Below are 19,484 nucleotides of genomic sequence, written 5' to 3'. Positions count from 1 at the left end.
GGGGAAAGCAGGACGGGGAAAGCAGGACGGGGAAAGCAGGACGGGGAAAGCAGGACGGGGAAAGCAGGACGGGGAAAGCAGGACGGGGAAAGCAGGACGGGGAAAGCAGGACGGGGAGACCCAGCCGGGTCAGAGCAAGAACAGGGACAGACACGATTGTCACTTCAGTACCTTTTACTGATGGAAATTCAGGCACGTCCCAGAGCACTGTAGGGTGAAGGGTGCATGTCAGGATCCTCCCCAATGAGCGGGTTTTGGGCCTCCTGTTTCTTGCCTCTGCGTAGTAAGTTTCTGACCTTCCTGGAGCAAGGCCTAACTTTGTCTCTGTCCTGCGCTGGCTGACCTTGTGGTAGGGCCTTTTCTTGGATTACACGCTCCCGACTTAAGGGGCCTATGTGTCTCCTGGCTCTATTACGTATCAGCACTTTTGCGATACTGGGACTTGTAGTTCTCCAGGGATTCTGGTTATATCTTACTGGGTCGTGGAGATCCCGGTAAGCTTCGGACCCGATGTCCGGTAACTGCTTCTTCGGGCTGAGCTAGTTAAGCTCCTCTGCCCCCTATGTATTAACTCTCCACTCGCCTTCGGCCTACTCGGGCCCTCACTAGGCTATACACACTAAGGGCAGCTTGCCACGCTTCACCGATCTTATGGCGCCGGCACACCTAAAGCTCACCTCTCTGAGCTACAACTGAGTCTAGAACGTGCTCCACTGCAGACTGACCTCTCTCAGGCTTTTGCACTGCAGGAACTCTCTCAACAGGTTTGCTTTCTGTCGACTCCAGTCTAGACTAACTGCTGCCTGGCTCCACCTTCCCTTATATATCTATCCCTAACGGGCTCCCTCTGATGGTCTGAGGTGGAAGGTGGAGATGTGTGAATGGTTATGGGGGCCTCTTGTGGAGGAATCCATCAATACACCCTGCTAGGATCTGTGATACCAAGCGCAGCTAGGCGTCACACACCCCCATCCATTCTGGGTAAATGCATATGCCCCTTCATCCATCCATCCATCCTGGTTAGGTGTAAATGCCCCTCCATCCATCCCGGTCAGTATATGCCCCCCTCCATCCTGGTGGATATATGCCCCCCCCTCCATCCATCCCGGTCAGTATATGCCCCCCTCCATCCTGGTGGATATATGCCCCCCCCTCCATCCATCCCGGTCAGTATATGCCCCCCTCCATCCTGGTGGGTATATGCCCCCCCCCCTCCATCCATCCTGGTGGGTATATGCCCCCCCCCCTCCATCCATCCTGGTGGGTATATGCCCCCCCCCCCTCCATCCATCCTGGTGGGTATATGCCCCCCCCCCCCTCCATCCATCCTGGTGGGTATATGCCCCCCCCCCCTCCATCCATCCTGGTGGGTATATGCCCCCCCCCCCCTCCATCCATCCTGGTGGGTATATGCCCCCCCCCCCTCCATCCATCCTGGTGGGTATATGCCCCCCCCCTCCATCCATCCATTCTGGTGGGTATATGCCCCCCCCCCTCCATCCATCCTGGTGGGTATATGCCCCCCCCCCTCCATCCATCCTGGTGGGTATATGCCCCCCCCCCCTCCATCCATCCTGGTGGGTATATGCCCCCCCCCCCTCCATCCATCCTGGTGGGTATAGCCCCCCCCTCCATCCATCCTGGTGGGTATATGCCCCCATATATTCAATGCGAAGGGAAAAAAAACAAAACAAACGCTTCTACTCACCTTCCACGTTCCCACGCAGCACTGTGTCTGTGTTGCCTGAAGATGTCGGCGGTGATAACAGCTGAGAGGCTGAGATCACCGCACGGCGCCGCTGCAGATACTCACTCGGGTCGTCCACTCCTAGGCATTTCCTCCCCGGCAGTTCCTGTCATGGCATGCTCTGACTGAGCAGTGCGTGCGACGACAGGGGGAATGTACAGCTTACACTGCAGGCTCCACAAAGATGGCTGCAATCTCCTCCCACGGCTGCGACCTGAACAGCCAAGGGGGCGTGCCCAGGTCACAGCTAGAGGCAGGAGGAGCGGCCTCTAATGTTAGAGAAAGTGTCGGTGACAGACTACGGTCTCTTATGGCCAGGGCTGCCGTAAATGAGGTGTGTAAGAGCGCTTCTTACACACCCCCCAAATAAAAATGGCAGCCCCTAGTGGCCAATGTAAAAATAAATAAAAAACTAATAAAGTGGTACATTTAATTTTGTATTAAAAATAATTGATTACATAATTATTAATACAAAACATAAAATCGTGGCCCCTTCCCTGTAAGAATAGCACATGGCTCTTTTCACGTCTGGTTATTTCTCTAGCAGGTAGAATATGCTCCGTTATAGACCGGGGACAGGTTTACAGCTCTATTTATTGTGGACGATTGATCTGCAAATCAGAACTGAGACCGGTCCGATTTTCATCCGATTTGTAGATAAAGATCATCTATTGAAGTCAACGAGTCTGTCAGAAAAAATGGCCAGAACCAACCATGTTGCCTGTACTGCTTGTTTTCCAGTGTCTATAGGCCGGGCAAGCGAGGCGAGGAAACCTTTAGCTTTTTACTTTACATATAAAAAAATATGCCCCACTGAGGAGAAAAACTGACACTGACCAAAATCAGATGAAAATTAGAAAAAAAACACTGATTAAAACCTGACATGTGAACGGGGCCTTAATCAGATGTCAGCAGGGTCGGACTGGGGTGTCTGGGGCCCACAGGGGACACTGACTCTAGGGGCCACCTCCAGCAATATGCAGATCTCTCTTCTCTGCTCTCCCTGTTATAGTGGAGCAGTGACCGGCGGCTCCTCACATCTACTCTGCACAGACTACAACAGGGATGGACAATTTCTGTAGTTTACATGAAAGAGCTTCTTTGGTTAAAACAAGTGATCACAGATTCATGGGCTACACAGGATAGGTGATCACTTATTGATTGGAAGAATGGGGAAGTTTTATCCCTGACAGGACACTTATCCCCATTTAAAATGCAGCGACAGGTGGGACGTCTGACCACAGCCTCATTCTTTCTCTTGGGGGCTTCCAAAAAAGAGCAGCGCTCACAGCCCCTGAGGGAATGAATGGATCAGTGGTCGAGTCGCACATGAGCTCCAGTGTAATGGGGAGAAAAGCTCCACAGTCTGCCGATCGCTGCAGGTCCCAGCAGTCAGACCCCCACCAATCAATAAGTTATCACTTATCCTGTGGAGAGGGGATTACTTGTTCTCCCCGGAGAACCCCTGTGAGTGCATCTCTGACGCTCTGCTCCAAGTATTTCATCTCTAAGGCCACAGCCCCACTATCAGTATTCAGTCAGGATTTTTTCTCAGGAGTGGGAGCCAAAACCAGGTGAGGAACAATCAGAGAAAAGGTAGAATAGAAACAAGTCACCAATTCTGTATTTATCACCCACTCCTGCTTTTGGCTCTCACTACTGAGAAAAAATACTGACCAAATACTGATAGTGAAGCCGTGGCCTCATGGAAAAAAATCTTTTCCTAGTTAATCTCAGCGAGAACAAATGACCGCCATACACAACATAATCCACTATAACAACACCAATAATATCACATACAAAAGGGACAAATATCACCACACCATGACCAGACCACATATTACCACCATATAGTGACCAAATAATACAATACTGATCAGGAATACAAACCACAATACTAACAACACTGTCACTATACATATGAGCTCTGTATATAGTGTCAGTGTACAGGTAATACAGTGATCACCGGTGACATTATACACAGGAGCTCTGTATGTAGTGTACAGGTAATACAGTTATCACGAGTGACATTATACACAGGAGCTCTGTATATAGTGTATAGGTAATACACTGGTCACCAGTGACATACACAGGAGCTCTGTATATACTATATAGTGTAAGTGTACAGTAATACACTGACTCACCAGTGATGTCTCTAGGTGAAGTTCTTCATCTTCGCTTTTCCTCATCTGGCACAGTCCACCATCACTTCTTCCAGCCAGGAATCATCTCTGCAGAAAATAACACACAGTTATCAATAACTGATCTCTTTTAGAGCACATTCCCACTTTTCCCCAGGCTTCTACACTACACCAGTTGAAGAAATAAAGCGACATAGTGGCGCCCTGCACAGTAACAGGACCCCCCTTTTGTCCCCTCTTACGGAAAACAGTTTCCTAAAAATAAAATTATATTACAGAAGTAATAATGTCCCTAATTGGACTCTAAAGTAATAATGTTCCCCACTCGCCATCATAAACTAATAAAGTTCCTCAATCTGGCCCCTAAACAGTAATAAAGTCCCTTGTACAGCGTGGCCCCCCATCTATCCATCCTGACCCCCCCCCCCCATATATCCATTCTGGTGTCCATGTGTCCAGCCTGCCCCTCCCATAAATCCATCCTGGCCTCCATGTGTCCAGCCTGCCCCCCTTCATATATCCATCCTGTCCCACTCATATATGCATCCCACCCCACCCCATATATCTATCCAGGACCCCATGTGTCCAGCTTGCCGCCCTTCACCTCCATGTGTCCATCCACGTCCCCATGTGTCCAGCTTGCCGCCCTTCACCTCCATGTGTCCATCCACGTCCCCATGTGTCCAGCTAGCCGCCCTTCACCTCCATGTGTCCATCCAGGTCCCCATGTGTCCAGCTTGCTACCCTTCACCTATATGTGTCCATCCAGGTCCCAATGTGTCCAGCTTGCCCCCCCTTCACCTCCATGTGTCCATCCAGGTCCCCCCAACTTGGCCCCCTTCACCACCATGTGTCTCCTTATGCGTCCATCCAGCCCCCCCCCTTCAGCCCCGTGCCTCCATCCATATGTCTCCCCATGCGTCCAGCCAGCCCCCCCTTCAGCCCCATGCCTCCATCCATATGTCTCCCCATGGGTCCAGCCAGCCCCCCCTTCAGCCCCATGTCCCCATCCATGTCTCCATGGGTCCAGCCAGCCCCCCCTTCAGCCCCGTGTCCCCATGGGTCCAGCCAGCCCCCCCTTCAGCCCCGTGTCCCCATGGGTCCAGCCAGCCCCCCCTTCAGCCCCGTGTCCCCATCCATGTCTCCATGGGTCCAGCCAGCCCCCCCTTCAGCCCCATGGGTCCAGCCAGCCCCCCCTTCAGCCCCATGTCCCCATCCATGTCCCCATGTGTCCAGCCAGCCAGCCCATGTCCCCATGGGTCCAGCCAGCCCCCCCCCTTCAGCCCAATGTCCCCATGGGTCTAGCCAGCCCCCCCCTTCAGCCCCATGTCCCCATCCATGTTCCCATGGGCCCAGCCAGCCCCCTCCCCTTCAGCCCCATGTCCCCATGGGTCCAGCCAGCCCCCCCTTCAGCCCCATGTCCCCATCCATGTCCTCATGGGTCCATCCAGCCCCCCCTTCAGACCCATGTCCCCATCCATGTCCCCATGGGTCCAACCAGCCCCCCCCTTCAGCCCCATGTCCCCATGTGACCAGCCTGCAACCCCTCCATATATGGATGATGACCAATGCTGGGAACACTCACCCAGAAAAACGTGGATATTGCACTTGACTTGAAGTTGAAGCAGGGAGAGCTGTAGCCAGACCTGCAGCCTTGTTTCCAGAGTTATGGTGAGAGAACAGAGTGCTGGTCACCGCATACTCAGCCCAGGAGCCGGCTTAAAAGGCAAGAGAGCAGGAGAGAAGAGGGCGGTGCGCGGTGCTGGTGCGGTGTTCCATACCCGGACGGGAGCCGGTGTTACAAGGCCAATTCCAAGGGAGCAGGAGCCGGGACTGGAGAGCAGAGCGCGGCGTCGGCGTATCAAAAGCCGGCAGGGGAGCAGGGAGAGGAGAGCGCGACGTCAGCGTGTCACCTGACAACACACCACTGCCAGCCACCAGCGGCAAAGCAGAGCGCGGTGCGTGTCACCGCCCACCAAGAACACGTCCTCAGTCATGTGACTATGCGCGTCACCCGCTGTCACCACTGAATAGTATGAGCGCCGCACGCGACGCTACATTTCCTTCGGCTGCGCTTTTAAAGGGCCCGCACTTTTTAAGAGCCCCCGCTACCAATTCTCTCACTGTCTCATCGAGGCCCACCGGGAATTTTTCCAGCTATCACACCAGGCCAGTCCTACCCTGCGCGCTGGCATCGGGGCCCCCTCCTCAAATACTTACCTCTCCCGTTCCCAGCAACTCCTGTGTCTTCAGCGTCTTCGGAGTCTGTCGTCACTACCGTGCGCCCTCTGTCTTATCTAGCAATCCATAAGTATAATGCAAACTATGGGGCCATTACAGCATGGAGCAATCTATAGGGCCATTATACAGTATGGAGCAATCTATGGGGCCATTATACAGCATGGAGCAATCTATGGGGCCATTATACAGCATGGAGCAATCTATGGGGCCATTATACAGCATGGAGCAATCTATGGGGCCATTATACAGCATGGAGCAATCTATGGGGCCATTATACAGCATGGAGCAATCTATGGGGCCATTATACAGCATGGAGCAATCTATGGGGCCATTATACAGCATGGAGCAATCTATGGGGCCATTATACAGTATGGAGCAATCTATGGGGCCATTATACAGTATGGAGCAATCTATGGGGCCATTATACAGCATGGAGCAATCTATGGGGCCATTATACAGTATGGAGCAATCTATGGGGCCATTATACAGCATGGAGCAATCTATGGGGCCATTATACAGCATGGAGCAATCTATGGGGCCATTATACAGCATGGAGCAATCTATGGGGCCATTATACAGCATGGAGCAATCTATGGGGCCATTATACAGCATGGAGCAATCTATGGGGCCATTATACAGCATGGAGCAATCTATGGGGCCATTATACAGCATGGAGCAATCCATGGGGCCATTACAGCATGGAGCAATCCATGGGGCCATTACAGCATGGAGCAATCTATGGGGCCATTACAGCATGGAGCAATCTATGGGGCCATTCTACTTATGGAGCAATCTATGGGGCCATTACAGCATGGAGCAATCTATGGGGCCATTATACAGCATGGAGCAATCTATGGGGCCATTATACAGCATGGAGCAATCTATAGGGCCATTATACAGTAGGGAGCAATCTATGGGGCCATTATACTTATGAAGCAATCTATAGGGCCATTATACTTATGGAGCAATCCATAGGGCCATTATACAGCATGGAGCAATCCATAGGGCCATTACAGCATGGAGCAATCTATGGGGCCATTATACAGCATGGAGCAATCTATGGGGCCATTATACAGCATGGAGCAATCTATGGGGCCATTATACAGCATGGAGCAATCTATGGGGCCATTATGCAGCATGGAGCAATCTATAGGGCCATTACAGCATGGAGCAATCTATGGGGCCATTATACTTATGGAGAAATCTATGGGACCATTACAGCGTGGAGCAATCTATGGGACCATTATACAGCATGGGGCAATCTATGGGGCCATTATACAGCATGGGGCAATCTATGGGACCATTACACTTATGGAGCAATCTATAGGGCCATTACAGCATGAAGCAATCTATGGGGCCATTATACAGCAGGGAGCAATCCATAGGGCCATTACAGCATGGAGCAATGTATAGGGCCATTACAGCATGGAGCAATCTATGGGGCCATTACAGCATGGAGCAATCTATGGGGCCATTACAGCATGGAGCAATCTATGGGGCCATTACAGCATGGAGCAATCTATGGGGCCATTACAGCATGGAGCAATCTATGGGGCCATTACAGCATGGAGCAATCTATGGGGCCATTACAGCATGGAGCAATCTATGGGGCCATTACAGCATGGGGCAATCTATGGGACCATTATACAGCATGGGGCAATCTATGGGACCATTATACAGCATGGGGCAATCTATGGGGCCATTATACAGCATGGGGCAATGTATAGGGCCATTACAGCATGGAGCAATCTATGGGGCCATTACAGCATGGAGCAATCTATGGGGCCATTACAGCATGGAGCAATCTATGGGGCCATTACAGCATGGAGCAATCTATGGGGCCATTACAGCATGGAGCAATCTATGGGGCCATTACAGCATGGAGCAATCTATGGGGCCATTACAGCATGGAGCAATCTATGGGGCCATTACAGCATGGCGCAATCTATGGGGCCATTATACAGCATGGAGCAATCTATGGGGCCATTATACAGCATGGAGCAATCTATGGGGCCATTATACAGCATGGAGCAATCTATGGGGCCATTATACAGCATGGAGCAATCTATGGGGCCATTATACAGCATGGAGCAATCTATGGGGCCATTATACAGCATGGAGCAATCTATGGGGCCATTATACAGCATGGAGCAATCTATGGGGCCATTATACAGCATGGAGCAATCTATGGGGCCATTATACAGCATGGAGCAATCTATAGGGCCATTACAGCATGGAGCAATCTATGGGGCCATTATAATTACTGAGCAATCTATAGGGCCATTATACTTATAGATCAATCTATGGGGCCATTATACAGCATGGAGCAATCTATGGAGCCATTATGCAGTATGGAGCTATCTATTTGGCCATTATACAGCATGGAGCAATCTATGGGGCCATTATACTTATGGAGCAATCTATGGGGCCATTACAGCATGGCACAATCTATGGGGCCATTATACAGCATGCAGCAATCTATGGGGTCATTATACAGTAGGGAGCAATCTATGGGGCCATTATACAGTAGGGAGCAATCTATGGGGGCATTATACAGCAGGGAGCAATCTATGGGGCCATTATCCTTATGGAGCAATCTATAGGGCCATTACAGCATGGAGCAATCTATGGAGCCATTATACTTATGGAGCAATCTATGGGGCCATTACAGCATGGAGCAATCTATGGGGCCATTATACAGCAGGGAGCAATCTATGGGGCCATTATACAGCAGGGAGCAATCTATGGGGCCATTATACAGCAGGGAGCAATCTATGGGGCCATTATACAGCAGGGAGCAATCTATGGGGCCATTATACAGCAGGGAGCAATCTATGGGGCCATTATACAGCAGGGAGCAATCTATGGGGCCATTATACAGCAGGGAGCAATCTATGGGGCCATTATACAGCAGGGAGCAATCTATGGGGCCATTATACAGCAGGGAGCAATCTATGGGGCCATTATACAGTAGGGAGCAATCTATGGGGCCATTATACTTATGGAGCAATCTATAGGACCATTACAGCATGCAGCAATCTATGGGGCCATTATACAGCATGGGGCAATCTGTGGAGCCATTATACTTATGGAGCAATCTATGGGGCCATTATGGAGCATGGAGCAATCTATAGGGCCATTACAGCATGGAGCAATCTATGGGGCCATTATACTTAAGGCGCCATCTATGGGGCCATTATACAGCAATCTATGGGGCCATTATACAGCATGGAACAATCTATGGGGCCATTTATGGGGCCATTATTCAACATGGGGCAATCTATGGGGCCATTATTCAGCATGGGGCAATCTATGGGGCCATTATACTTATGGAGCAATCTATAGGGCCATTACAGCATGGAGCAATCTATAGGGCCATTACAGCATGGAGCAATCTATGAGGCCATTACAGCATGGAGCAATCTATGAGGCCATTACAGCATGGAGCAATCTATGCGGCCATTATACTTATGGAGCAATCTATAGGGCCATTACACTTATGGAGCAATCTATGGGGCCATTATACTTCTGGAGAAATCTATGGGGCCATTATACAGTATGGAGCAATCTATGGAGCCATTATGCAGTATGGAGCAATCTATGGGGCCATTATGCAGCATGGAGCAATCTATAGGGCCATTATGCAGCATGGAGCAATCTATGGGGCCATTATACTTATGGAGCAATCTATGGGACCATTACAGCGTGCAGCAATCTATGGGGCCATTATACAGCATGGAACAATCTATGGGGCCATTATACAGCATGGGGCAATCTATGGGGCCATTATACAGCATGGAGCAATCTATGGGGCAATTATACAGCATGGAGCCATCTATGGGGCCATTATACTTATGGAGCCATCTATGGGGCCATTATACAGCATGGGGCAATCTATGGGGCCATTATTCAGCATGGGGCAATCTATGGGGCCATTATACTTATGGAGCAATCTATAGGGCCATTACAGCATGGAGCAATCTATGGGGCCATTACAGCATGGAGCAATCTATGGGGCCATTACAGCATGGAGCAATCTATGGGGCCATTACAGCATGGAGCAATCTATGCGGCCATTATACTTATGGAGCAATCTATAGGGCCATTATACTTATGGAGCAATCTATAGGGCCATTATACTTATGGAGCAATCTATGGAGCCATTATGCAGTATGGAGCAATCTATGGAGCCATTATGCAGTATGGAGCAATCTATGGGGCCATTATGCAGCATGGAGCAATCTATAGGGCCATTACAGCATGGAGCAATCTATGGGGCCATTATACTTATGGAGCAATCTATGGGACCATTACACAGTATGGAGCAATCCATGGGGCCATTACACAGTATGGAGCAATCTATGGGGCCATTACACAGTATGGAGCAATCTATGGGGCCATTACACAGTATGGAGCAATCTATGGGGCCATTACACAGTATGGAGCAATCTATGGGGCCATTACACAGTATGGAGCAATGTATAGGGCCATTACAGCATGGAGCAATCTATGGGGCCATTATACTTATGGAGCAATCTATAGGGCCATTATACTTATGGAGCAATCTATGGGGCCATTATACAGTATGGAGCAATCTATGGGGCCATTATACAGTATGGAGCAATCTATGGGGCCATTACAGCATGGAGCAATGTATAGGGCCATTACAGCATGGAGCAATCTATGGGGCCATTATACTTATGGAGCAATCAATGGGACCATTACAGCATGGAGCAATCTATGGGCCCATTATACTTATGGAGCAATCTATAGGGCCATTACAGCATGGAGCAATCTATGGGGCCATTATACTTATGGAACAATCTATGGGGCCATTACAGCATGGCGCAATCTATGGGGCCATTATACAGCATGGAGCAATCTATGGGGCCATTATACAGCATGGAGCAATCTATGGGGCCATTATACTTATGGAGCAATCTATAGGGCCATTATACTTATGGAGCAATCTATGGGGCCATTATACTTATGGAGCAATCTATGGGGCCATTATACAGCATGGAGCAATCTATGGGGCCATTATACAGCATGGAGCAATCTATGGGGCCATTATACAGCATGGAGCAATCTATGGGGCCATTATACAGCATGGAGCAATCTATGGGGCCATTATACTTATGGAGCAATCTATAGGGCCATTATACTTATGGAGCAATCTATAGGGTCATTATATTCATGGAGCAATCTATGGGGCCATTACAGGATGGAGCAATCTATGGGGCCATTACAGGATGGAGCAATCTATGGGGCCATTATACAGTATGGAGCAATCTATGGAGCCATTATGCAGCATGGAGCAATCTATGGGGCCATTATGCAGCATGGAGCAATCTATAGGGCCATTACAGCATGGAGCAATCTATGGGGCCATTATACTTATGGAGCAATCTATGGGACCATTACAGCGTGGAGCAATCTATGGGGCCATTATACAGCATGGGGCAATCTATGGGGCCATTATACAGCATGGGGCAATCTATGGGGCCATTATACAGCATGGGGCAATCTATGGGGCCATTATACAGTATGGAGCAATCTATAGGGCCATTACAGCATGAAGCAATCTATGGGGCCATTATACAGCATGGAGCAATCTATGGGGCCATTATACTTATGGAGCAATCTATAGGGCCATTACATCATGGAGCAATCTATGGGGCCATTATACCATGGAGCAATCTATGGAGCCATTTTGCAGTATGAAGCAAACTATGGGGCCATTACAGCATGGAGCAATCTATGGGGCCATTACAGCATGCAGCAATATATGGGGCCATCATACAGTATGGAGCAGTCTATGGGGCCATTATACAGTCGGGAGCAATCTATGGGGCCATTATACAGCATGGGGCAATCTATGGGGCCATTATACAGCATGGAGCAATCTATGGGGCCATTACAGGATGGAGCAATCTATGGGGCCATTATACTTATGGAGCAATCTATAGGGCCATTATACAGTAGGGAGCAATCTATAGGACCATTACAGCATGGAGCAATCTATGGGGCCATTATACAGCATCGAGCAATCTATGGGTCCATTATACAGCATGGAGCAATCTATGGGGCCATTATACTTATGGAGCAATCTATGGAGCCATTACAACATGGAGCAATCTATGGGGCCATAATACGCATGCAGCAATCTATGGGGCCATTATACAGCATGGAGCAATCTATGGAGCCATTATGCAGTATGGAGCAATCTATGGAGCCATTATGCAGTATGGAGCAATCTATGGAGCCATTACAGCATGGAGCAATCTATGGGGCCATTATACTTATGGAGCAATCTATGGGGCCATTATACTTATGGAGCCATCTATGGGGCCATTATACAGCAATCTATGGGGCCATTATACAGCATGGAACAATCTATGGGGCCATTATACAGCAGGGAGCAATCTAGGGGGCCATTATACAGCATGGGGCAATCTATGGGGCCATTATACAGCATGGGGCAATCTATGGGGCCATTATACAGCATGGGGCAATCTATGGGGCCATTATACTTACGGAGCAATCTATAGGGCCATTACAGCATGGAGCAATCTATGAGGCCATTATACTTATGGAGCAATCTATAGGGCCATTATACAGTAGGGAGCAATCTAAGGGACCTTTATACTTATGGAGCAATCTATAGGGCCATTACAGCATAGCGCAATCTATAGGGCCATTATACAGCATGGAGCAATCTATGGGGCCATTATACAGTATGGAGCAATCTATGGAGCCATTATGCAGTATGGAGCAATCTATGGGGTCATTATGCAGCATGGAGCAATCTATGGGGTCATTACAGCATGGAGCAATCTATGGGGCCATTATACTTATGGAGCAATCTATGGGACCATTACAGCGTGGAGCAATCTATGGGGCCATTATACAGCATGGAGCAATCTATGGGGCCATTATACTTATGAAGCAATCTATAGGGCCATTACAGAATGCAGGAATCTATGGGGCCATTATACAGCATGGAGCAATCTGTGGAGCCATTATACTTATGGAGCAATCTATGGGGCCATTATACAGCATGGAGCAATCTATGGAGCCATTATGCAGCATGGAGCAATCTATGGGGCCATTATGGAGCATGGAGCAATCTATGGGGCCATTATACAGCATGGAGCAATCTATGGGGCCATTATACAGCATGGAGCAATCTATGGGGCCATTATACTTATGGAGCAATCTATGGGGCCATTATACAGCAGGGAGCAATCTATGGGGCCATTATACAGCAGGGAGCAATCTATGGGGCCATTATACAGCAGGGAGCAATCTATGGGGCCATTATACAGCATGGAGCAATCTATGAGGCCATTACAGCATGGAGCAATCTATGGGGCCATTATCCTTATGGAGAAATCTATGGGGCCATTATGGAGCATGGAGCAATCTATAGGGCCATTACAGCATGGAGCCATCTATGGGGCCATTATACAGCAATCTATGGGGCCATTATACAGCATGGAACAATCTATGGGGCCATTATACAGCAGGGAGCAATCTATGGGGCCATTATACAGCATGGGGCAATCTATGGGGCCATTATACAGCATGGGGCAATCTATGGGGCCATTATTCAGCATGGGGCAATCTATGGGGCCATTATTCAGCATGGGGCAATCTATGGGGCCATTATTCAGCATGGGGCAATCTATGGGGCCATTATACTTATGGAGCAATCTATAGGGCCATTACAGCATGGAGCAATCTATGGGGCCATTACAGCATGGAGCAATCTATGAGGCCATTACAGCATGGAGCAATCTATGAGGCCATTATACTTATGGAGCAATCTATAGGGCCATTATACTTATGGAGCAATCTATAGGGCCATTATACTTATGGAGCAATCTATGGAGCCATTATGCAGTATGGAGCAATCTATGGAGCCATTATGCAGTATGGAGCAATCTATGGGGCCATTATGCAGCATGGAGCAATCTATAGGGCCATTATGCAGCATGGAGCAATCTATAGGGCCATTACAGCATGGAGCAATCTATGGGGCCATTATACAGCATGGGGCAATCTATGGGGCCATTATACAGCATGGGGCAATCTATGGGGCAATCTATGGGGCCATTATACAGCATGGAGCAATCTATGGGGCCATTATACTTATGGAGCAATCTATGGGACCATTATACAGTATGGAGCAATCTATGGGGCCAATATACAGTATGGAGCGATCTATGGGGCCAATATACAGTATGGAGCAATCTATGGGGCCATTACACAGTATGGAGCAATGTATAGGGCCATTACAGCATGGAGCAATCTATGGGGCCATTATACTTATGGAGCAATCTATGGGACCATTACAGCATGGAGCAATCTATGGGGCCATTATACAGCATGGAGCAATCTATGGGGCCATTATACAGCATGGAGCAATCTATGGGGCCATTATACAGCATGGAGCAATCTATGGGGCCATTATACAGCATGGAGCAATCTATGGGGCCATTATACAGCATGGCGCAATCTATGGGGCCATTATACAGCATGGCGCAATCTATGGGGCCATTATACAGCATGGAGCAATCTATGGGGCCATTATACTTATGGAGCAATCTATAGGGCCATTATACTTATGGAGCAATCTGTGGAGCCATTATACTTATGGAGCAATCTATGGGGCCATTATGGAGCATGCAGCAATCTATAGGGCCATTACAGCATGGAGCAATCTATGGGGCCATTATACTTATGGAGCCATCTATGGGGCCAGTATACAGCAATCTATGGGGCCATTATTCAGCATGGAGCAATCTATAGGGCCATTATACTTATGGAGCAATCTATGGGACCATTACAGCATGGAGCAATCTATGGGGCCATTATACAGCATGGGGCAATCTATGGGGCCATTATACAGCATGGGGCAATCTATGGGGCCATTATACAGCATGGGGCAATCTATGGGGCCATTATACAGCATGGAGCAATCTATGGGGCCATTATACAGCATGGAGCAATCTATGGGGCCATTACAGCATGGAGAAATCTATGGAGCCATTATGCAGTATGGATCTATCTATTTGGCCATTATACAGCATGGAGCAATCTATGGGGCCATTATACTTATGGAGCAATCGATAGGGCCATTACAGCATGGCGCAATCTATGGGGCCATTACCGCGTGGAGCAATCTATGGGGCCATTATACTTATAGAGCAATCTATAGGGCCATTATACTTATAGAGCAATCTATAGGGCCATTACAGCATGGCGCAATCTATAGGGCCATTATACAGCATGGAGCAATCTATGGGGCCATTATACAGTAGGGAGCAATCTATGGGGCCATTATACAGCATGGAACAATCTATGGGGCCATTATACAGCATGGAACAATCTATGGGGCCATTATACAGCAGGGAGCAATCTATGGGGCCATTATACAGCATGGGGCAATCTATGGGGCCATTATTCAGCATGGAGCAATCTATGGGGCCATTATTCAGCATGGAGCAATCTATGGGGCCATTATACAGCAGGGAGCAATCTATGGGGCCATTATACAGCAGGGAGCAATCTATGGGGCCATTATACAGCAGGGAGCAATCTATGGGGCCATTATACAGCAGGGAGCAATCTATGGGGCCATTATACAGCAGGGAGCAATCTATGAGGCCATTACAGCATGGAGCAATCTATGGGGCCATTATCCTTATGGAGAAATCTATGGGGTCATTATACAGCATGGAGCAATCTATAGGGCCATTACAGCATGGAGCAATCTATGGGGCCATTATACAGCATGGAGCAATCTATGGGGCCATTATACAGCATGGAGCAATCTATGGGGCCATTATACAGCATGGAGCAATCTATGGGGCCATTATACAGCATGGAGCAATCTATGGGGCCATTATACAGCATGGAGCAATCTATGGGGCCATTATACAGCATGGAGCAATCTATGGGGCGATTATACAGCATGGAGCAATCTATGGGGCCATTATACAGCATGGAGCAATCTATGGGGCCATTATACAGCATGGAGCAATCTATGGGGCCATTATACAGCATGGAGCAATCTATGGGGCCATTATACAGCATGGAGCAATCTATGGGGCCATTATACAGCATGGAGCAATCTATGGGGCCATTATACAGCATGGAGCAATCTATGGGGCCATTATACAGCATGGAGCAATCTATGGGGCTATTATACAGCATGGAGCAATCTATGGGGCCATTATACAGCATGGAGCAATCTATGGGGCCATTATACAGCATGGAGCAATCTATGGGCCCATTATATTAATGGAGCAATCTATGGGCCCATTATATTAATGGAGCAATCTATAGAGCCATTACAGCATGGAGCAATCTATGGGGCCATTATACTTATGGAGCAATCTATGGGGCCATTACAGCATGGCGCAATCTATGGGGCCATTACAGCATGGCGCAATCTATGGGGCCATTACCGCAAGGAGCAATCTATGGGGCCATTACCGCATGGAGCAATCTATGGGGCTATTATACTTATGGAGCAATCTATGGGGCCATTACAGCATGGCGCAATCTATGGGGACATTATACAGCATGGAGCAATCTATGGGGCCATTATACAGCATGGAGCAATCTATGGGGCCATTATACTTATGGAGCAATCTATAGGGCCATTACAGCATGGAGCAATCTATGGGGCCATTATACTTATGGAGCAATCTATGGGGCCATTACAGCATGACGCAATCTATGGGGCCATTGTACAGCATGGAGCAATCTATGGGGCCATTGTACAGCATGGAGCAATCTATGGGGCCATTGTACAGCATGGAGCAATTTATAGGGCCATTATACAGCATGGAGCAATTTATAGGGCCATTACAGCATGGAGCAATCTATGGGGCCATTATACTTATGGATCAATCTATGGGGCCATTACCGCATGCAGCAATCTATGGGGCCATTATACAGCATGGAGCAATCTATGGGGCCATTACAGCATGGAGCAATCTATGAGGCCATTACAGCATGGAGCAATCTATGAGGCCATTATACTTATGGAGCAATCTATAGGGCCATTATACTTATGGAGCAATCTATAGGGCCATTATACTTATGGAGCAATCTATGGAGCCATTATGCAGTATGGAGCAATCTATGGAGCCATTATGCAGTATGGAGCAATCTATGGGGCCATTATGCAGCATGGAGCAATCTATAGGGCCATTATGCAGCATGGAGCAATCTATAGGGCCATTACAGCATGGAGCAATCTATGGGGCCATTATACTTATGGAGCAATCTATGGGACCATTACAGCGTGGAGCAATCTATGGGGCCATTATACAGCATGGGGCAATCTATGGGGCCATTATACAGCATGGGGCAATCTATGGGGCAATCTATGGGGCCATTATACAGCATGGAGCAATCTATGGGGCCATTATACTTATGGAGCAATCTATGGGACCATTATACAGTATGGAGCAATCTATGGGGCCAATATACAGTATGGAGCAATCTATGGGGCCATTACACAGTATGGAGCAATGTATAGGGCCATTACAGCATGGAGCAATCTATGGGGCCATTATACTTATGGAGCAATCTATGGGACCATTACAGCATGGAGCAATCTATGGGGCCATTATACAGCATGGAGCAATCTATGGGGCCATTATACAGCATGGAGCAATCTATGGGGCCATTATACAGCATGGCGCAATCTATGGGGCCATTATACAGCATGGAGCAATCTATGGGGCATTATACTTATGGAGCAATCTATAGGGCCATTATACTTATGGAGCAATCTGTGGAGCCATTATACTTATGGAGCAATCTATGGGGCCATTATGGAGCATGGAGCAATCTATAGGGCCATTACAGCATGGAGCAATCTATGGGGCCATTATACTTATGGAGCCATCTATGGGGCCAGTATACAGCAATCTATGGGGCCATTATTCAGCATGGAGCAATCTATAGGGCCATTATACTTATGGAGCAATCTATGGGACCATTACAGCGTGGAGCAATCTATGGGGCCATTATACAGCATGGGGCAATCTATGGGGCCATTATACAGCATGGGGCAATCTATGGGGCCATTATACAGCATGGGGCAATCTATGGGGCCATTATACAGCATGGAGCAATCTATGGGGCCATTATACAGCATGGAGCAATCTATGGGGCCATTACAGCATGGAGAAATCTATAGGGCCATTATACAGTATGGAGCAATCTATGGAGCCATTATGCAGTATGGATCTATCTATTTGGCCATTATACAGCATGGAGCAATCTATGGGGCCATTATACTTATGGAGCAATCGATTGCGCCATGCTGTAATGGCCCCATAGATTGCTCCATAATGGCCCCATAGATTGCTCCATGCTGCATAATGGCTCCATAGATTGCTCCATACTGTATAATGGCCCCATAGATTGCTCCATAAGTATAATGGCCCCATAGATTGCTCCATGCTGTATAATGGCCCCATAGATTAATCCATACTGTATAATGGCTCCATAGATTGCTCCATGCTGTATAATGGCCCCATAGATTGCTCCATGCTGTATAATGGCCCCATAGATTGCTCCATGCTGTATAATGGCCCCATAGATTGCTCCATACTGTATAATGGCCCCATAGATTGCTCCATGCTGTATAATGGCCCCATAGATTGCTGCATGCTGTAATGGCCCTATAGATTGCTCCATAAGTATAATGGCCCCATAGATTGCTCCCTACTGTATAATGGCCCCATAGATTGCTCCATGCTGTAATGGCCCCATAGATTGCTCCATGCTGTATAATGGCCCCATAGATTGCTCCATGCTGTATAATGGCCCTATAGATTGCTCCATGCTGTATAATGGCCCCATAGATTGCTCCATGCTGTATAATGGCCCCATAGATTAACCCATGCTGTATAATGGCCCCATAGATTGCTCCCTACTGTATAATGGCCCTATAGATTGCTCCATTCTGTATAATGGCCCCATAGATTGCTCCATAAGTATAATGGCCCTATAGATTGCTCCATGAGTCTAATGGCCCTATAGATTGCTGCATGCGGTAATGGCCCCATAGATTGATCCTTAAGTATAATGGCCCCATAGATTGCTCCATGCTGTAATGGCCCTATAAATTGCTCCATGCTGTACAATGGCCCCATAGATTGCTCCATGCTGTACAATGGCCCCATAGATTGCTCCATGCTGTACAATGGCCCCATAGATTGCTCCATGCTGTACAATGGCCCCATAGATTGCTCCATAAGTATAATGGCCCCATAGATTGCTCCATGCTGTATAATGGCCCCATAGATTGCTCCATGCTGTATAAT

This window comes from Phyllobates terribilis, unplaced genomic scaffold (assembly GCF_046119375.1).
Source record: "Phyllobates terribilis strain yellow unplaced genomic scaffold, ASM4611937v1 Scaffold_385__1_contigs__length_1830459, whole genome shotgun sequence".
Classification (NCBI taxonomy): Eukaryota; Metazoa; Chordata; class Amphibia; order Anura; family Dendrobatidae; genus Phyllobates; species Phyllobates terribilis.
This window is presented reverse-complemented; position numbering follows the sequence as displayed.